A 22504-nucleotide genomic window follows, 5' to 3' on the forward strand; every position below is an offset into this window, starting at 1 on the left:
ATTCTTTCATCCATTCAAGTACTTAATGAATGGCTTCTATGTGCTATCAGTCAGCTAGTCCTGGATTTTGCTTTTGCTTTTGCTTTTTATGTAAACCATCTTTTGAATGAGCCCCCATTCCCCTCACCATCCCCCAACTAGCTTTTCCCCTAGTCATTTCTATTCAGTGGTTGGCACCTTCTTTCACTCAGTTGTTCAGTTAAAAACTGAGACATCACCCTTAATGCACCTCTTTCCCTCACACCCCATATCAAATCCATTGGCGAATCAGGATGAGTCTACCTTGAAAATATATCCCAACCCAACCACTTTTCCTCACCTCCCGCATCATCTCAACATCACCCGAGCCACCAGTCACTCGCAGAGACAACTGCCATAATCTCTTCATTAGTCTTCTGCCTTCCAGATTTTCTCCCTTTCTGTTACTTTTCACATAGCAGCCGGTATGATCTCTTAAAGTGGTACATCAGAGCATGTTCTTTATCTAGTCAAAACCCTCCAAAGTCATTCTGTTGCACTTAGAACAAAATTCCAAACTAATCCCCTACATTGCCCCATGCTCGCTTCATCATTCAGGTTGGTCTCGGCTCAAATGCCACCTCCTTCTCAGAGGAGCCTTCCCAGATGATCCTAACTAAAATCATTCCTACTCCAGCTCCTTGCTTATTTTTTAAAAGATTAATTTTTTAATTGTTAAAATACGTATAACATTCACCATTTTAACCATTTTTTAAAAGATTTATTTATCTGAGAGACAGAGAGAGAGGGAGTACAGGGTGGGGGGGATGGGGCAGAGGGAGAGGGGGAGAGAGTCTAAAGCAGACTCCACGCTGAGGGTGGAGCCTGATGCTGGGCTTGATCTCACAACCCTAAAATCATGACCTGAGCAGAAACCAAGAGCTGGGCGCTTAACTGACTGTGCCATCTAGGCCCCCCATTTTAACCATTTTTAAGTGTACAGCTCAGTGGTATTAAGTTCAACCATCACCACTAACCCATCTTCAGAACTTTCTCATCTTCCCAAACTGAAACTCTGTACCATTAAATAACAGTAACTCTCCTTTTTTCCCCCCTCTCCCCAGCCCTGGAAACCACTATTCTACTTTCTGTCTCTATGAATTTGACCGCTCCAGGTAATGCATGTAAGTAGAGTCATATTACAATTGTCCTTTCATGACTGATTTATTTCACTTAGAATAATGTCTTCAAGGTTCATCCATATTGTAACATGTGTCAGAATTTCCTTCCTTTTTAAGGCTGAATAATATTCTATTGTATATATAGACCACATTGTATTCATCCATTCATTCACTGATGGACTTTGATGGGTTGTCTCTACCTTTTGGTGACTGTGAATAATGCTATGAATCTGAGTGTACAAATATCCATTTGAGACCCTGCCTTCAATTCTTTTGGGTATATATCCAAGAAGTGGAAGTAATGGATCATATGGTAATTCTATGTTTGATTTCTTGAGGAACCACTATACCCTTTGCTCATTTTTTTTCCATAAAATAAAAGTTTCTTCCTGAAATCATATTATTATTTATTTACTTATTATCTCTCTCTTCTATCAGAATGTAAGCTCCATGAGGGTCCAGGGACCTGGTCTTATTCATTTCTGTTTCCCCCAAGCCTAGGACAGTGTCTAGGTCATGGTAAGTGCTCAGTAAGTCCTTGTGGAAGCAAAGAAGGAAGGGAGGGAGGGAGGGAGGGAGGGAAGGAGGGAGGGAGGAAGGAGGATGAATTAACTTAAGAACGTTATCCAAAAATACTCCAGAATCTCTCTATTCTCTTCTACATATCACTTAGTATGGCCACATCCATCAGAGTTACCTCAGGAATGGCTGCCTACCTGGTGTCACATGAGCGCAGGAACCTTGCTTTCAAAGTCAGCCTCAGGCTCTGTCATTCTACAATGACACATACCTACCTATGCCTCATGTCATGTTAGGTCTTCAACTCTTTAGCCCTCCATATTCAGAGGAGATTTCCTTGCGGGTAGCCTATAGGTAATGGCCAACCATGATCAAAATTCGTAAGCAATAAAACACGGGCTAGATTCCAGCACAGAGGAAGGGGGAAAAGATATATGGGGAGGCATTCAGGCACTTGGGGGAACACTGCTTACCTCTTCATTCTGGCACACAGTAGATGCTGTAGCTGATGAAAAGTTGTGCTACAGAATCTATTCTGAAAACACTTTTCTCATATTTAACTGAATTTAACGTTTGAATTGTTATCGAAGTACTCGGTTTTATCTTGTTGAAAAGGAGTCGGTAAAGATCATAAACTATAAGTTACTCTCCTAGTAAATAGGAGGGCAGACCTCCTATATTAGGCCACATAATAGTCCATGCTGCTATACTGGACTTTTGGCAGCTCTGAAGTGTCAACGATTTCAGAATGAATACAGAGCAAGAGAACCTTAAAATATGGACAGAACACCAGTTGGGAAAAATATTATTAAAATGCTGGATCTTCGTATGGGACCTTTGGAGCTTACTGGCTCTGCATCCTGGTAGCTCCCATGGCTCATTATTCTGTGGCCAAAACCCCAAGATGACAATGTTCAACTACTGTTGATAGTATCATATAATAGATGGGCAGATGGAGGCAGAGACGGTCGCAGTCTGGTAGCTGATTCAGAGCCTTTGGAAGCCTGGGATATGTGAGGAATGAGTCATACACAAAGGAGCACTAATTCACTAATTCATTCATTCATTCATTCCTTCCTTCCTTTACTGAGTAGCTTCTATGCCTGTGGCTTTGCCCTCAGAGGATTCAATATCCAGCAGGACAGAAAGGACACCTTCCTGTAATATGATGTGGCAAGTGCCTCACTGAAGTAAAAGCAGGTTACAGTGGGAGCCCTGAAGTATGATGGATACATTCTGTATAGAGACCGTGGAATGCAAAAGTATACAAATGTCATTTTCAAATGACATTTAGAAAAGTCACAGAAGAGATGACATTTGAGTTGGTTCTGAAAGGATGAGAACACACAAGATGCCACTGAAGGTGTTTGATGTTCAGGGTGACACCTGCTTTGTCATTTCCAGTGGAGCTAAAAGCTGGACCATGAAAATCATTAAAGTGCTGAAAAGAACATGCTCCAGTAATTGGTTTTGTTGCTAGAAATACCTATTTCCTTGTTTAACTCTGACTAGTATACTATTATAACTCCTACCTTCCTGCTTCCAAAGAGGACTGGAGGTGGTCATTCATCTTCCATGGCTACCTTCTGAGTACTTATTTAAAATACTTTACATCCAGTTCAAGCAATTCCTACTCCTAACAAAACAACAATGCAGGAGATTGTGACAGTGCTGGTCATCTTCACTTGAATAAGGCATTAGAAGCCTCTGCTCTGCCTTATTTTTTTTTTTTTTTAAGATTTTTATTTATTTATTTGAGAGAGAGAGAATGAGAGAGCACATGAGAGGGGGGAGGGTCAGAGGGAGAAGCAGGCTCCTCGCTGAGCAGGGAGCCCGATGCGGGACTCGATCCCGGGACTCCAGGATCATGACCTGAGCCGAAGGCAGTTGCTTAACCAACTGAGCCACCCAGGCGCCCCTGCTTTGCCTTATTTGATGGTGCATTCCATACTGCTGCGATCGCATGGTGGTGGTGGGTCTTCTTGCATCATGAAGACATCCAAGGCCCACTAGAACTATCCTAGGGAATGCCTGCTATCTTCCTCTGCTCAGGCTGCCAGCACAAAATACCATGTAGACTGGGCAGCTTTAACAACAGGAGTCTACTTCTCACAGTTCGGAGACTGGCAAGTTCAAGCAAGGTGTGGGCCCATTCAGTTTCTGGTAAGAGCTCTATTCCAGGCTTATAGGTGGCCACTTTTTCTCATGGAGTGAGGGAGAGGCAGCAAGCTCTCTGCTGTCTCTTCTCATAAAGGCACTAATCCCATCCTTAGGGCCCCACCGTCACGATCTCATCTAAGCCTAATCACTTCCCCAAAGCCCCATCTCCACATACCATCACACTGGGGGTTAGGACCTCAACATTCAGAGTCATGGAGATAGTCTGAGGAAGTATCATTTCTGCTTTTTCACATGATGGATTTGTGCTTCCAAAGGAATATCAAACTGTGTAAGTCAAACAGATAAGGGTGTATACTTTGTCAGGATTTAAAAAATTTTTTTTAGAGCTAGAAAGGGGCTCTGTGATGTGAGTACAGCCCCTCATTTGATACATGGAGGACGGACGCAGGAAGTGGTGTAAGTGAACTCATACTTCTAAGACGAGTAGCTGGGCTATGTGGCCCAGAAAGAATCGTGTAGGGACAGAATCAGACTGTGTCCTTGACTGGAAAAGAGTGGTAGAATGTACTGTAGCAGGTAAGCAAGCGGGGAGGCCGGGCAGCTGAACAAGCTGAAATCATGCGGTGCCCCATACACCTTCCCATTCCAAATACAGCCACCTTCCCCTGAAGGAAAGAATTAGCTCTCATATTTCCTTGAGAAAAATGGCAGAAAAACTAGAGTGAAGAAATCGAACCCATTACTCTCAATTTAGAGGTGAATGTGCGTTGTTCCAAAACAGTGACATCGCCAGATGTGGTGTGCCCCGCCTGGGCAGCGACAGGCCTACGTGCCTGAACTGGGCTGACTCAAGGAAGGAAATCTCTTAGACTTGGCCCAGAGGAGAGTTCTAGGGGAATGATGGCCAACTTCACCTAATCTGAAATTCCTCCTAGTGGGCTGACAAATGGCAGTCTTTCCTGATGTCTGGTCAGGTTGAAGCTTTTCTATTGCAAGAAGAGCTGGCTGCTTGTTGCTCACAAAAAAAGCGGATTCTTAGTTGGAAAGAAAATTATTCATTGCCATGTACATTGTCCTTTATGGGAGAGGCCAGGATCAGAGTTTCTGTCTCTTTGATGTACGAGAACAAGGTGTCTGGCTCGATCCCCAGTTTCTTGCCTTGCTAGGAGAAGGGATCTGGGGGCCGCCAGGTTTGGGTAGGTGAGTTCTCCCCGTGCTGAGATATTCCAGGGTAGAGAGGCTGCATTCTGCATACGTGCTGCCGCCTCCTGGCCCCCACCGGGTGTCAGCGACATTCGGCTGCATGGGCAGCCTGTGCACGATGAACGCCCCGAACTGTCACCTTTTCCTGGGTTTCATGAGCAGCCGCGTGGGCCAGAGTCCCAGGTAGCTCGACTGCCAGTGCTGCTTACCCGTCCCCCTCCCAGCCCCCTGCATGTCCTTTCCTGCCCTTGGCTTGTCAAGTACCTGAGGAAACATGTGACAAAGCTTTGACAAATTCAGTGAAACTCGATCAAAACGCACTCAGGCCCTTTCCCGTTGCTGCCAAGTCAGGCTGAGTGGTGCCTCTGCCTGCGGTCTCACGGCTCACGCCAGGCCTGCCTGCCAGAGGCCCCACGGCTGCTGAGGGCTGCGCGCTCAACGAGCGAAGGTTAGCCAGAGGGCCGCCGCCGCAAGCGGGCCGCATCACACCCCTCCGAGGCTTGAGAGGAGAATGGGCAGCCTGCGCTGGTTTCCCCCTGACCTGAGGCTAAAACTTCAAATGCCCCGCAATGATGGGGTTTTGGAACATAGGTGAGGTCCGGAGCCCACGGCCTAGAAGGAATTCTTGACACGTCTTTGGTGCAAAAAGGTGGTTTATTAAAGCACGGGGACAGGACCCGTGGGCAGAAAGAGCTGCTGCCCTGGGGTCTTGAGGAGTCGTGATTATGTACTCGGGAGTTGGGGGGAGTAAGGAAAACGGAGGTTTCAAAAGAACTTTCATATGCTTTTTATTTTTAAAGGTTTTATTTATTTATTTGACAGAGAGCTAGAGAATAAGAGAGAGAGAGCACGCACGAGCAGAGGGCAGAGGGAGAAGCAGGCTCCCCATTGAGCAGGGAGCCCGCGGTGGGACTCGATCCTAGGACCCTAGGATCATGACCTGCGCCAAAGGCAGCCGCTTAACAACTTAGCCACGCAGGCGCTCTACAAGATACCAGAGGCCTTGCCACTGTCAAGTTAAGGTTGTTTTCCCCTCTAGCAAGGTATTAACATTAAGATAGCTGGGAGATTCCTGGAAGAATGTCACACATGTCCCACCCAGGAGTGGGGGTGGGGTGGGGGGGGGGAGGATGCAGGGTGTCAGCTTACGCTTTGTCTTCAGCTAGCCTTCTGCTCCTTCATCAGCAAGGCCTGGAGGGCTCTCCACCATCCAGCCCCAGTCTGCCCCTCCAGCCTTGCTCCCCACCAGGCCCTCAAACACACGAGGCTTTTCCCTTAATTCTATTCCTTCTGCCTAAACAGCGCTCTCTTTTCTCTGCCTGAGTTACTCCTATTCATCATGCCAGTGTTAGCTGAAGCGCCTTTGCTGACTCTCCTGCTAAATCCGTCCCTCCCCCACCCCCAAGCCCTCCTGGGTTCAGAGCACCCTGTACCTTCACCGGCTAGCCCTGACCTCAGTGTGTTAACTATGTGATTGCTTACAGGAAGCTTTGTCTAACGCACGCCTCCCTCTCCAGCCTCCAAAATGCACACGGAACATGGGCCGTGGTGGATTTGCTCACCACGCATCCTCCTTGCCTGGCTCATAATAGGAATTCAAATGATTCCTAAAATAAACATATTTTAGCAAACTGAACTGTTCCCTACTGTCTGCCTCCCTGCCTTTGCTTGTGCTGTTCTTCCCACCCCGAATCCCTCTCCCCATCCCAATTCTGAGAACTCGGGAGCCTTACCCCCTCTGTAGAGTATTCTCTAACTTGACGGGGTCACAGCACTTCGCACAGATTTTAATTGTAGCATACATTATACCGAGCCATGATTTCTCTCCAGGCTTGTCTCCCATCAGTCTGGGAGCCCTATTAATAGGGACTGCAGCTTGCTTTTTGTGTCTTAGTGCCTGGCACAGATAAGGGACTCAATAAATATTCATTGAGTGAAAACATGGATTCTCGACCCTTTGAAAAACAGAAATGTTCTCTGGCTTATAGGCTGGGCCCTGGTAGGACAAATGCATCCTCCCTTTGATCTGTCTGTAAGTTCCATAAAAACCATCAGCTCATGTGAAATTGTAGATGGCTCTCCAAGCAGACCTTTGCTGTTTTTGCTTGCTCGTTTCCACTTTGGAGACTGCAGGACTTTCCTCTCTCCGGGCATGATACAGACCAGAGTTACACAGAGCCCTCAAAAGGCTGGCCATCGGTCAGTTGGCCCAAACATAGGCTGGCCTTACCATTTTTTCACTGAGTGGGCTACCCTTCTGTGCAAGAGACAGAAAAAGAGGGAGTAAAAATAATCTTACAATGATAGATATTTTTTAATATCAAAACTAGGTCTTTGTGTTCTTTAGTTTGAGTGAAGGCACTGTTAGGGACTTTCACAAAAATTCCCAACTGAGGGCACCCACCACTCCGGAAGATTCATCTAACATCTGCAAAACCATCACTAATCAGAGCCTGGTCCGCCTGTATGGTATTTGAAGGCTATCACATATCTAGACGGAATGTGTATGCCCCAAAGCCATCAAACTGTGTTTAAGAAGACACTTGTTTGAAGTAGAAAAGCCAATTCTCCCGAGTGTTTTGTTTATGGAAATGAGATGCAATCCTAGTCCAAAAAGAGGAAAAACGCTTTTGTTTTTGAGCCACCAAATGAGAACCTACAGACCTGGTGTATGACTCAATTTCTCTCTCCATAAAGTCAGGACTCATGATATCACTGGGCTCCCTGTGGGTGCTGGGAATGCTAATGACAGAATAACATTTGGGAAGAAGGTTGTATTTCCTGGAGGAAAAAAATATAACATTTTCTTTCTTTGCCCCAGAAGCATCAACTGTCTTTTGTCAGTAGGATGTCCCCCCAAAACTCACTATCTTTGGTTGCGTGGGGACTGTGGTGCTTGGTCTCAGGAAGCGGCTGTGCTGAGCAAGGATGCCCACAGGTACCCGAAATTCCAAAGGTACTGTATTGGGGTTCCTCAGGGTGGAGCAGTGGAGAGAAAGAGACAAAGGAGGGCGGGCGAGAACCTTCTTGTTGGCTGCTTTGTGGTTGCGGGGAATATGGGTGTGTGCCATGGGTAGTAGGCTGGAAGAAGAAGACAACCTAACAGCTCCATCAGGGAGCAGGGGCATTTCTGAACAAGCGTCAGGTTCTTTCGTTCTTCCCTTCCAAAGGTCCAGTCCCAACATTTGTGGGGTCCAGGACCAGAGCACGCACAAAGGTCCGCACAGAGAATGTCTAAATATGTAACTGCTATACATTACTTTGTGTCTGTGCCCCAGGCTGCGTTCCATCCAGGGCTGTGCAGGCCACAGTGAGGGGATCCCTCTGGTGCCCTGGCAACGCATGGGGCCAGGCACCTGCTGGGGCAGTGCAGGCCAGAGCCGGGCCTGGGCCCCCCAAACCCAGGATGGAGCCTGCCCTGTACACATTTCCCAGGCAGCATTGGTGGGCAGGCTCCCTCTCCCCAGGCCTCACTTTGCAGGATTTTCAGGCATTCCCCAGCACAGGGGACGGAGGGAGTGCAGGTAGCACTCTGGGTGACTTGCAGTGACCAAATTTAAGTAGAGGCAACCACTCCTCCGCTGACCCAGAGCTGAGGCTGTGATTCTCTCTTCTCTACACTCACTGGAGGGCTTGCTGGCCACACTGTCTGGCCTGGGGGCACAATTCAGCAACCCTGTCCCTCTTCTGTTTGTTCTATCAATTTCTGAAATTAAGACAAAAACAAAAACAAAAACACCTTCATGGGATTGAACAGAAAAAAAAGGTGCTTGTGTTTGGGTGTTTGTAAAATGCAGTGGTCTCTTGCCTGGTTGAGGGGTGGCATACCCTTCCTTCCACCCTATCCCTGAGAAGCGCAAATGACAAATAGGTTATTTCCCATCCCCTGTAGCCCCTGCGAAGTATAAAATGTAAGGAAGCCACTAATATTGTCCTGGTCTGACTCTGAACCTCTTCCTTCAGAGGATCTTCTTTCAGGTTTCGAACTGCCCTGATGGCTGAGGCAGCCCTGGGCCACGGGCACCACTGCCTTCTCAGCCTAAATGTACTTGCCCACTTCTTTCCCCAACATTGTCCCCAGGTCAGCTGAGGGCAGCATCCATGACCTCTTGTTCCACACAAAGAGCTCCACTCTTTAGGTGGTCAGCTCTATGGCAGTCTGCCTTTGCAAGGACAGTTCCTGGGGGCATCCCAGGCTGATGCATCCTGGCATTCATATTGGTCAATTAGTAGGCAATCTGACTCATTATAGGATAATGCCCGAGAAATGCAATCAGATGTATTTCTGTTTGCCGCCCCACTAAAGTTCACCACTGACCACCCAGGGGTCAGGCAAGAGGGCAAGGATGGCTCCAGTACAAACACATCTCCATGACTGGGCAAATGACTCAGGAAGTTTCCTCTGAAGGGAGGGGGACGTGCAGCAGAGGCTTTGGGAGAGAAGACCAATAGCCCTCCTTCCTCTTCCTGCCACCATTTTTTTCTAAGAGCGTCCTCCAGAAATGCCAGTCAGCGTAAACAGGTATGCTTCATCGTTTCTGGTTTTCTCTTTTTAACATTTTTTATGTACTCTTAAAATAGAAATATAACATATGTGCAGTATAATGCACACATCGTAAGTGTACAAATCAATGAATTTTTACATGTGTATATATCGGCATAACCACCACTCAGATCAAGGTACAGACCCTCTCCAGCAGCCCAGAAAGTTCCCTCATCCCCTCTTGCAGACATAACTCTCCCAACGGGAACTCTTCTTCTGACTTTTGTCACAATAGGTTAGTTTTGCCTGTTTTTGAACTTCATATTCATGGAGTCATACCGTGTGCACTCGTTTACGTCTGGGTTCTTTCACTCACCATGAGACTATCCTGTGTTGTCGTGTTTATTAATAACCCATCCTTTTTCACTGCTGCATGGTATTCAACTGTATGATTACACCACGATTTATTGATCCCTTCTGCCAATGGGGGGCATTTGGGTCCTTTCCAGTTTGGGGCTATTATAAATGAGCCTGCTTCATAGATTCTTAGTTAACAAGTTGCTAGTGCTTATTCCAAGCTAAACTTTCTGGGTACTTTACAAGTATTACATCACTGACTCTTCACCATAAATGGAAGGTTATCCCCATTTTACAAATGAGCAATCCAAGGTGAAAAGAAGTTAAATAACGCCTCAAGACATACAACTAAAAGGAAGTAGAGCTTGGATTCAGAGTCTAGAAGGCAGTCTATCTCAGTGACTTGCCTTCCTAACCATCTTGCTAGATGGCTGGCAGCTATGGTGGAAGCTATAAGCCAAACCACTTATCAGCTGCTTGATCTTGGGCAAATTGCTTAATTTCTGTCTTCTCGCCTGCAAACTGGGGTATCTACAGTACTCCATTCATAGAGCTATTGTGAGGATGAAATCAATAATCCATAAAAGGCAGACACTGTTGTTTGACTAAGCTAACATCCACTCCCCATCCCCTCTTGCCTGCCTCCCTATCGAGGCTATGAAAGTTATGAAAGTTAAATGCTCCCTTCCTGGCCTCCTTTGCAGGGACTGATGGGATGTAGGTTAAGGGGCTTCTGGAAAAATGTTGTTTCCTTATAAAAGGAATATGTAAGAAAGGGAAATTCCCATGGTACCTCCTCTTTCCCCCTTCTTCCTGACTTTAATGCAGTTGTGATGTCTGGCATAGGGGCAGCCATCTTGTGAAGCTAAGGCTGAAAGTCAATCCACTAGGGATGAGAGTGAAAGAAAGAGCCTTCCTCCAAAATGATACTGTTGATCTTGCCAAGCCAAGACTGGTCTGCCTATCTCCAGACTTCCCGTTAAATAAACCATAAATGCCTTTGGGCAGTAAGGCACTATTGGTCAGGTTTTCCATCACTTGCAATATAGATGACAGACCATGTAAAAAGGCCTATCACAACGCCTTGCACAGAGTAAGAGCTCAGTAAATATTAGGCTATTGTGCTGACCTCTGTCTAATTGGAAACTGGGCCCACGTGCTTTCACCTCCTCTAATCTGCTAATAATTTGCAAAAGGCACTTTGCAGGCCCAATCAGAGGGAGACTTTCACTCTTCATAGCATCAGCTGTGAGTCTCAGGGCCCGAGCGCTCCCCACATCCTTCAAGGAAGCAACAGGTAACAGGACCTGTCAGCGTTCCTGGAGGCATTCGTTAGGCTGATGCCTCTGAAAGCTGAGCTGCCTCCCACACCCACAGAATGCCTCAGAAAGGAAAACAAAACAAAACAAAACAAAACAAAAAACCCAGCTAAAGGGAATTTATATTTTTCCACTTTATTGAAGAAAAAAACAAAACATTCAGAAACTTCTGGGCAACTTCACCGTGAATCTTGATATGACCTGAATGAGGCTGACTGGCTTCAGTCGCTGAGGAAGTAGCACCGAATAACCACCAGGGACCCGCCTTTTGTTATTCTTAGACCAGCTGCCCGCCTTCCTCAGTGTCTGGGGGGCGGGGGGGGGGGGGGGGGAGGGGGGGGGGCGGGCGACGGCGGCGCATCAAGCAAGAACACACTCGCCAGAATGGCACCCTCCTATTGTTTTCAAATTTTAGACTTCACTCTGCAGTTTACTTTGTAAACACTCAATCAGACTTCTGTTTGTTTAGGTCCAACGTGACAAGTCCCTGTTGAGTGCCTGCTCCGGAAGAAGGCATACCAGAAGTGATATAAATGTGTTTTATGTTTCATACAGCCTTTCCACTGACCACTGCAATGTGACTCTACTTCCCCCTCGTGCATGTTGATGATTAATGCCTTCTGTACCTGACCCTTCTGAATAAAGACTTCTGATATTGGTGCGGCCATGATTGCTCCTCTACCATTTCTTCTCCCCACAGATCATCTGTTTTGCCAAGCATGCTGAAAGCTTGGTGCTATGGTCTGAATGTCTGTGTCTTCCCCCATCCCCCAATTCATACGTGGGAGTCCTAACCCCCAATGTGATAGCATTAGGAGGTGGGGCCTTTGGGAGGTGCTTATGTCATGGGAAGGTAGGCCCTCATGAATGGGATCAGTGCTTTTATAAAAGAGACCCCCACAGAGCTTCCAGTGCCTTCCACCCTGTGAGGACGCAGAGAAGACACCAGCTATGAACCAGGAAGAGGGCTTTCAACGGAACTTGACAACGCCGGTGCCTTGATCTTGGGCTTCCCAGCCTCCGGAACTGGGAGAAATGAATTTCTGTTGTTTCTAAGCTACCCAGTCTGTGGAATTTTGTTACAGCAGTCTGAACACACTGAGACAGAAGCAGATAAACAACAAGGTGAAAGGGATTGGTAGACTATTAAATAACACACTGAATTAATTAATTTTAATTTCTATGCTTTAGCTCTCTTTCTGCCTTTTAAACTGTCTCCTAAGCAACAGGTCTAAAAACTTACAGCGTTGGCCTGAAAAGATGCTCGTCACTCATCATTAGGGAAATGCAAATAAAAACCACAATGAGATATCACCTCACTTCTGTCAGGATGGCTAAATTCAATGACACAAGAAACAACAGGTGTTGGTGAGGCTGCGGAGAAAGGGGAACCCTCTTGCACTGTTGGTAGGAATGCAAGCTGGTGCAGCCACTCTGGAGAACAGTATGGAGGTTCCTCAAAGAGTTAGAAATAGAACTACCCTACTATGATCCAGCAATTGCACTACCACGTATTTACCCAAGGAATACAAACTACTCATTTGAAGGGGTACATGCACCCCAATATTTATAGCAGCATGATCTACAATAGCCAAACTATGGCAACAGCCCAAGTGTCCATCGACTGATGAATGGATAAAGAAGATGTGATATACATATATATAATGGACTATTACTGAGCCATAGAAAAGAATGAAATCCTGCCATTTGCAATGACGTGGATGGAGCCAGAGTTTATTGTGCCAAGAGAAATAAATCAGTCAGAAAAAGACAAATACCATGTGATTTCACTCATGTGGAATTTAAGAAACAAAACAAATGAGCCAAGGAAAAAGAAAGAGAGGCACACCATCCTAGGGGAATAGAGAGGCAAGTCCCCGTATTTCCCTGAGGAAAGAGAAGGGACCCTGGTCATGAGGAGCTTGCAGTCACACGTGCAAGCTCATAGCTCACATGAAGGTATGAAGAACAGAACCTAAGTGGAAACAAATCTTATTTCCAGTTTATGTGCTATTAGGGGACCCTGTTAATTTTGTAGGAGTGAATCTTCTCTGCAGAAATATTCCTTATGATGAACCAAATCAGTTGAAATCACTGTGAGGAACCATGCTTGATAGAAGAGGGTAATGAATGTTAATCAAATTCTTTAAGTGATGAGGGAAACTGGCTGTTTGAAGGAATTCCACGGTGAATTTTCATTTAATGTGATTAATTACCTCCTAATTTGTCACTTGTGTAAAGAAAGCTTTCTGATTTTTAATTTGCCTAAAAATCCAGACTCTCTTAGGCTCTTGTTCCCGAACACATTCACCGCTCCAGAAAGAATTAGCTTACTCCCTTTAATCACAGAGTTTACATCTCTGCTTATAATACCGTAGATCACTGGTTGGGTACACATAGCCACATAAACATCGTCTTCAGGGTTTCATTTGCTAACCGACTTCCAGCCGCTTCTCCCTCCAGTATTTCCGCAGCCAGGCCACCTCTGCTGGGAAGAGTGTCAGCAACGCCACCGGGGCAGGTGCCCCTGGCACCGTTCGTGGCGTCCAGCGTGTTCTGATGAAAATCTCTGGGATCCATCAAAATGCCACTCTGCAGCCACTGCTGACAGATGCTATTAAACGCATCAGTCTGGAAGGACAGAAGCTGGCGACATGAGCTAACTTGGGTGAATTGCAGAAGATGTATAAAAATTGGTAGCTCAACCCGAAGCGGCATTTTGCTTTCAGTATACTGACTTAGAATGCATTTGTAAGTGTGGCTGCTTAGAAAAAAAATTATTCAAAAAGTAACTCTGAACCACTTCCTTAATATATTCCTAAGTCCCCTGTGGCAGTGTTGGGATGGCGCAGCGACGCCCGGAACACACACGGGCTTCATCTGGGGCAGAGGCAGCTAGCTCTACCTTGTGGCTTTATTTTAAAAGCAATTCCCAGGTCTACCTCTCCAGCCTGCTGTTCTCTCCTGGGCTCCAGGGCTCTATCTCCAAATGCCTTTTGGGCTTTGCATTCAAATTCACTAATTCCAGCAACTGGTTTGCCTTTCCCCATCAAACCGGCTCCTCCGGGCTTCCCTTATTCCTGTCATCACCCTTCTCCTTAGCCAAGTTCCTTTTATTTTATTTTTAATAAAAACAGTATATATTTAAGGAGTATAACATGATGATTTTATATATATGTGTGTATATATATATATACACACATATATATAAAGTGATATGATTACTACAGTCAAGCCAATTTACATATCATCTCTTCATGTAAGTTACCATTTTTTGTGTGTAGGATGAGAGCACCTGAAATCTACTCTCTTAGCATACTTCTGGTATTCAGTATTCTTTTTAAAGATGATTTATTTATTTATTTGACAGAGAGAGAGAGAGAGAGAAAGAGCAAGCATAAGCAGGGGGAGCGGCAGGCAGAGGGAGAAGTAGGCTCCCCACCGAGGGAGAAGCCCCATGTGGGACTCGATCCCAGGACCCTGGGATACTGACCTGAGCCCAAAGGCAGGTGCTTAACCAACTGAGCCACCCAGGCGCCCCTCCGTACAGTATTATTAACTACAGTCACGGTGCCGTACATTAGATCTCTAGACTTATTCATCCTATGTATCTGTAACTTTGTATCATTTGACCCACATCTCTCCCCATTTCCCCACCTCTAGTCCCTTGGTAACCATGGTTCTACTACTCTCTGCTTCTATGCATTTGACTTTTTTAGATTCCACATGTAAGTGAGGTCACAAAGTTGGTTTTTATTTTTCTTTCTGTGTTGGCTTATTTCATTTAGCATAATGTCCTCCAGGTTCACCCATGTTGTTGCAAATGGCAGGATCTCTTTTATTTTTTTTAGGCTGAATTATTATAAATATAAATATATATGCCATAATTTCTTTATCCATTCATCCAAAGTCACACAGCCCACAAGAGGCAAAGCAGGGGTTTGGTTCCCGGTATGTCTAACTCTTTCAAGTAATGCTTCAGGTCTTTTTGTAAGGAGGATCTTATTCCTGTAGATGTGGAGGCTAGAAGGGAAGTACTCTGTTTGCACTCTGGTGAAATATTAAGCTACACATGAACGCACACACACGCATGCACGCGCGCACACGCACGCACACACACACACACAGAGTCCAGCCAAATATACAAATTCCTTAGATGTTTAACCAGAAGGAAATGGGTGGGTCATTCTTTAGATTAGAGGACAGATGCCCACATATCCTTTGGCAGGGGCTATCTGCCAGCCAGACGATTGATGCGCCTTCTCTCTGGCTCTGAGGCTACTTTGAGTGTGACAGATTCACATCTCACCCTCACAGCACATATCAATGGTTAGTTGGGTCCCTGCAGGCGGAAGCAGAAGCACTTTGGCTTGGTATGGCTGTGGGGCTGGGATTGCATTCACAAGTCTTCATCCAGAAAATCTACCTTTTACTAGGTCCTTATCAAATAATGATGTATAGAAAAGCCAAATTATTCTTTGCCAGATTAGGAATAGCATTCCTATTTGCTGTGTAATTGAATCAAGAACATTTCGGCTTTGGCTTCTCTCTCCTAAATCCGTCCTTTCATTTACGGCCTAAGCAAAGAACAGCAGAATAAAAAAGATACAAGCAAACTTTCTGAACAATGCAGAGAAAATTAATTCTCCTTTCTGTGTGTGGTTGTACACACAACCTAGGGAGGAATATGCTTGATAATAACTTCGATTTCTGTTTCACTGTAATAAAGCCACAATCAGTCTAAGTAAACACCACCAAGCAAAGACAGGAAAGCAAGATTTTCTTTAAAAAAAAAAAAGTGGTAAAGTCTTAGGAGGCTAACATTAGCAAGTTGGAATCTCCAGCCTCACAAATGAGCTTGTTCCATCATTTCGGCTGCATACAGATCAGTTCTTCTCGGATGACGTACATAACCAGATTCCACAGGCCCCAGTCTAACCGGAGCAATTCCCAAAGGATTTTCCTAAACACCCTCTTGGTGCTGCCAATGGCACCAGTTAGGTCCGGTGTATTAGAAGAAAGTTTGATTTCTCTCTCACTCTTGTTTTCTATATCCTGTCAAACTCAATCCTTGTTTTTCCTCTAATTAAAAGAGATATTTAGAGCCCACTATGTACTGGGTACCATGCTAAGTGCAGGGGATATAATAACGAACAAGGTCATTGCCCTCACAGAGCTTAATATTCAGGGGAGTGAACCAATTATGAAGTGTGTGGTTAGGCTGCTGTATAATTAGTGAAGGTACAGGGTACTGGGCACGCACATCAAGGGAGGGCCTCAGGCACGCGCGGCTCAGGGTGTCAGTAATGAATTTCTGAGGGAAGTGACCTCTCAGATTGGATGTGAGGGATGGGTAGAAGTTAGTCCATGAAGAACAGGGAGGGTAGGAAGAAGGGGGAGCAGTATTTTAAACGGAAAGAGCATCATGTACCAAATGCCAGAAATGAGACAGCATGAAGTCTCATGTCATGTCTGGAACCTAGAATGCCAAAGGATCTGGGACCAGATCATGTAGGGCCTTAGATGGCATGGATGAGCTTTGGACTCCATCCCAGGGTTCTGAACAGGGGGGCAATGTGATCAGTGTTTAGCTTCTGGAAGATCGCTCTGGGGAGAGCAGAGAACTGACTGGAGGCTGACAAGTCTGGAGCTGGGGCAGGCAGCTGGAGCCTGTTTCAGAGAAGAGAAGCCACGGTCTGGGACGAAGGCAGGGGCCATGGACACGGAGAGCTGTGAGTGCACTCAGGGTCTTGTGGACTGGGCTCCTTTCATGTCATTCTCGGTACTACCATGGGGCCCACACAGCCTGAACACCTGAGGGTCTGCAGAACCAACATGGCACTCCGGGGCCAGACCACCCTCTGCAAACCCCAGCTCTGCTCCTCGGTAGCTCTCTGACCATGGGGGAGTTACTTCATCTCTTGGTGCCTTGGTTTTCTCAAATGTAAAACCGGGATAATAACAGTGTACACCCCATAGTAAATACACAGTCATCTATGAGGTCATCTTCCCACTGAGGAAAGAGTCCCAGTATTTTTGGTTTGTAAGTCTATAGTAGGGACAATCTGATGCACCATTTACATTGCTTTTATTGATTTATCTTTTGTTGGCTAAAATAGAATAGTAAACCTTTAAATATATGGGATGCAACAGCCATAAATGAGCTGAACTAGGGCATCCAGCCTTAACACAGAGTAATTAATGAGGGGAAATTGCCTTGGAAGGCCATGCCATGATAATTAATGTCACTTACTTAAGTGACAGTGTCTGTTTTAAGGGGATTTGATATTGTTTTAGTATAAGCAGCTTAATTTCCGGGCTCAGGAAGTATCAACATCTCTTGGAATTAATAGTATCTATGTCTTAGACTTATAGGAATTTGCCCTATGGAGATTTTCAGGAAGAAATTACCCTTGGAAGATTGAGGAAGGTGGTTTTCTGGCTAATTCTCCCCGTCCATACACCAATACCGCTTCTTGCTTCTTGGTCTTGAGTACTCTACCCTCTGCCTCAGTGTCTCCCCGCCTTCCTTCTACCACTTTACCAAAACCTGACTCTGTTGCTTGGTCTTCTGTCCTTTGTGAAATTTTTTGTAATAATTACAACCTACATGGACTTTCCCCTTCTCCAAACTTCTATTATTTATTTTTTATTCTTTTATTCATATCTTTTTTGAGTATATAAGTAATGCACAATGAACAGCACATACTTAAAGTATACAAAACTGATGAGATTTAGCATATGTGTACTCTTATGAAACCATCACCACAGTCAAGAGAATGAACATATCCATTGCCTCCAAGTTTCCCTGTGCCCCCTTGAAATTCCATCCTTTTTCTTATCTCACCCTGTTTCTAAACAACCACTGATCTGTTTTGTCACAAAAATAAAAAAAAAATTGCCATACATTTCTTCATTTGTTATAAAATTACTTTTGCCTTAAACACTCAATTATCTTATAAAGATATATAAAAAATAGGGCAAAAGTATTTTACATTTATCCTTATACAGATTCCATATCAGTTATATATTGTGCCTAACAAGTTACCCCAAAACTGAGTAGCTTAAAACAACATGTATCATTTTACAGTTTCTGTGGGTCAGGAATTAGTATGGGACTCAGTTGGGTCCCCTGTCTCCAGGTATCTCACAAAGCTGTAAACAAAGTATCTAGAGCTTCAGTCAGCTCAAGATTCAACTGGGGAAGGAGCTGCTTCTAAATTCATTCACCTGGTGGTTGGCAGGATTCAGGTCCTGAGGAGTGTTCAGACTGAACACTTCAATTCTGTCATGGCCATTGGCTAGAGGTCACCGTCAGTTCCCTGCCACATGGGTTTCTCTATAGTGCAGCACACAACATGGTGGGTTGCTTCATCCAAGTGGGCAAGCAAGAAGAAACAGAAAGTGTGAGCAAGATGGAAGTAACAGTCTTTTATAACCTAATCTTGGAAGTGAGATCCCAGCACTCTTGCTATATTCCATTCACCAGAAACAAGTTTCCAGATCTCTCGAACACACAGGGAAAGGGATTACACCAGGAAGTGGGGATCACTGGGAGCCATTTTAGCACTGGACTACTATTGTTTTTGTTGTTGTTGTTTTGTTTTTTCAGTACCTATGTTATAAAGTGCACAACACACTGTTATCATTTTTGTTTTAGAAAGACAATTCCTGGAGCTCTTCATTCCTTTGGTTAGATAACAGACTTTTACCCGGCATCATTTTCCTTCTGGATTTCCTTTAACATTTCTTACATTGCTTGTCTACTACTGCACACACAGTCTTTCAGCTTTTATACGTCTGAAGGAATCTTTATTTCACCTTTGTTTATTAAAGTTAGTTTATTTGTTTGTTTTTCCTGGGTACAGAATTCTATATTGACAGTATTTTTTTTTTTTTTCAAGTACTTTAATGTTGTTACTTCACTGTCTTTTGACTTGCACTGTTTCCAATGAGGAATCTGCTATGATTTTTATCTTTGTTCTTCATTGTATTTTTTTTTCTTGCTGCTTTAAAGACTTTCTCTTTTTCATTGGTTTTAAACAATTTGATTAAGATGTGGCCTGATGTAGTATTCTTCATGTTTCTTTTGCTTCGAGTTTGTTGGAATTTCTTGGATTTCTAAGTTTATAGTTTTCATCAAGTTTGGACAAATTTCAGCCATAAGGTCCTCAAATATTTTTTTTCTGAACTCCCCATTTCCCTTGAGGACATGTAGAGGAGGCCACACAGAGAGGTCCCACCACTTACTGCTGCCTTTTTCAATTATTTTTTAAATTTTTTTCTATCTTATATTGGAAAATTCGTATCACTTTGTCCTTAAATTTACTAATTTATCTTATGCCAGGTCTAAGTTTTGTTAGTCCCATTCAGTGCTATTTTGCTTTGGTTTTTGTTTTGTTTTGTTTTGTTTTGTTTGTTTGGTTTGGTTTGGGTTTTCGACATTGTAATTTTCTTCTCTATACATTTGATTTGGCTCTTTTAAAAATCTTCCACATCTCTCCTTAAAATGCTATTCATTAATTTTCTCTTCATTATGAGTTGTATTTTATTGTTTCTTTATGTGCCTGGTAATTTTTGATTAGGTGACAGGCAGTGTGCCTTATCATGTTGGGTATTTATTTATTTATCTATTTATTTATGCATTATTTAAACCACTTATGAACTTTGTTCTGTAACATGGTTATTTGGAATCATTTTGATCTTTTCACAGCTTACATTTGTTAGGTGGGACCATAGCTGGCTTTACGCTAAAGTTAATTTGGCCCCTCTACTTAGGCAATATCCTTTTGAGTACTAAATCTGATGCCCCATGTATTATGGAGTTTCTCTCCTCTGGCTGCTGGGAACTTGAATTATTTCCAGTCTTGAATGAAATTTTTCTGTCAAATCATGTTCATGTCTGGTAATTCTTTCCTCAACTTTAAGCAGTTTCCATGCAAGCATGCAGGACTTAGTACTCAGCTTAGGACTTGAAAGGAAACTTCTTCAGGTTCTGGAGCTCTCTCTGTGTGTATTTCTGGTACACTGCCTTAGGAATTTAGCAGCTTTGTCCTCCTCGAAGATTCTCAATTCTATCTCTTCAACTTAGGGAGATTGCCTGGCTCTCCCTAAGTTCTTTTTCTCTGTACCCCAGCCTGGCACTCTGTTTAGGTATCAAACTGAGGCAATTGTGAGGCTCATCCTGTTTGCTTCCCTTCTCTTAGAGATTACTGCCTGTTGTCCAATATTGGGAAACCACTGAATCATATAGTTTGTTTTTTTGTTTTTGTTTTTTAGTCAAGGCAGAAAGTTAAATCTGGTCTCTGTCACTCCATTATGTTCAGAAGAAGAAATCTGTTCTTTAGTAATCTATAACACAGTTTACTCTCCCCCCTCCATTTTCATATATCCCTTATGCTCATGAAAAAGTGCTCCCAGAGGGCAGAACATGTATCATTTGACTTCTTTTGCCCTAACACAGTGCTATGCATATGCTGAAAAATATGTTTCTTTTTGCACGGTTTCTTGGAAGGGCTGGCTGTGAAGTATCTTCTGTTTGTTCTATAAAAGTGCATCCTTGTGGTCCTTCTCTTATCTCTGTTTTCTTCATATTTAGTTTTTCTTACCACTCCATAGATACAGGAGCTCCTCTGCATAATATCACTGAATCTGATGGCTTCAGTTATTAACTTTGTTAAATCCTCAGTGGCAACTTTACAACACCAGAGGGCCCCAAATTGGAATTTATGTGCCAAATATCTCAAAGAGGAACACAGGCAAAAAAACTGCCATTTGGAAAGATTAGTCTGATTATCTTAATTACTACACTTGGTTGACTCCCATTATTTTGGCCATCTCCCTGCCTTCTGATCCTGAGCTCCAGCTTTCTGCTGTGATTGTCAATGTCTTCCCAACTCAGACAGTAGCAACCTGTGACTTTCCAAGACGTTCCCTGGATGATCCTAAGTCCCTGTCTCTTGGATCACAGACAGAGCACAAGGTCCATTTGCTGTTTCTGGTACTTTCTAAATTTCATCTCTAGCTAGATCTGTATTGTGCTGAGGCCAACAATAAACTGAAGGAGATCAATAATCCCTATTTATACTGCAGTTGCAAAATACTTCTTCCAGCCAGAAAAACTGGTTTTGTAGATGAAGATATCAATGAAATTACTATCTCATAGGTGAAAGTCATTCCCTTAAGGACCTACTGCAGTGGCTCCCAAGCCTTGCTTGCTTGAATTAGAAACTCTGTCAACCATGTCGATACTCTGCTCTCACCTCAAGCCCAGTCTATCCACAAACTCACCTTCTCATCTCTCATGCCTTTCTGATCCTCCCCCTGTGGTTCCCATTTTCATTAATGGTGCCTTCAGTCTCCTAATTAGTAAGCTTGAAGCTCAGGACTCATCTGGGACACCTCAGTTTCTTACTGTTTTCACCTGATCTGTTTTCCAGTTCCAACAGTTTCGTATTTATGATGTCTCCTGTATGTTACAGATTCTCACCCTCCAATGTTTCTCTTATTCATTTTTTCTCTACACTCCCATCATCACTGCCTTCCTTCAGGCCTCATCCCTGACACCCGGCCTCTAGTGTCACCACTAGATGGTGAGTGGGAAAGACCATGGGATGGCCCACATGGTCTTTCCAGGTAAATCTCCTGCAAGGACAGCCTGCTTAGGGGACTTCTCTCCTCAAAAGCTCAATAGGTGTCCACTGTCTACATAATGAAGTCCAAAAGAATCCTACAGCATTGGAGGCTCTTTCCTCAGTGACCCTGGCTTATACCATTGTTGTGACCTTAGCCATCAAGACTCACCCCATAGCTGCCTTCTCCAGCCAAACGGCACTTCTCTCTTCTCTTGGAATTCTCTCAGGCCCAGCTATGCCTCTTTAAACCTATGAGTCTGAACTTTAAGGTCCAGTACACACGCCAGCTCCTTCATGTCATTTTCTCAAAGTTTCTAGCCAGAAGTAATAGCCATGTGCTTATGCTTAGAATAGTGCCTGACACACAGAAGGCACAAATGAAGTATTCATCTGATGAATGAATGATTATCTTCTATGCTTTTGTAACATTTTGTACTTGTCCAATAGAACTTTTATCATCCTGCCTTGATGCACTAATTAGTTTATTCATTCAACAAGAAATGATCGAGCACCCATGTTGTGCAAGGTTCCCTGCTATAGTTAACTGAATAATGGTCCATCTCTCCCACAGCAGTGTGAATGTGTCTACTGTATACACAGCTATCTCTCTCAAAGCAGTGTGAAGGTGCCCACTGTATACACGGCTGTCTCTCCCACAGCAGTGTGAATGTGTCTACTGTATACACAGCTATCTCTCTCAAAGCAGTGTGAAGGTGCCCACTGTATACA

At 44.2% G+C, this 22504-nt stretch overlaps 1 protein-coding gene across 1 annotated transcript in view; it reads right to left on the reverse strand.

Annotated features, from left to right (window-relative positions):
* Positions 1 to 22504, reverse strand: part of PARM1 (prostate androgen-regulated mucin-like protein 1) — a 102572-nt gene that overhangs the window by 35471 nt on the left and 44597 nt on the right. The window lies entirely within an intron of this gene.

The sequence above is a fragment of the Neomonachus schauinslandi genome, chromosome 2 (genome assembly GCF_002201575.2).
Source record: "Neomonachus schauinslandi chromosome 2, ASM220157v2, whole genome shotgun sequence".
In the NCBI taxonomy this organism is placed as follows: domain Eukaryota; kingdom Metazoa; phylum Chordata; class Mammalia; order Carnivora; family Phocidae; genus Neomonachus; species Neomonachus schauinslandi.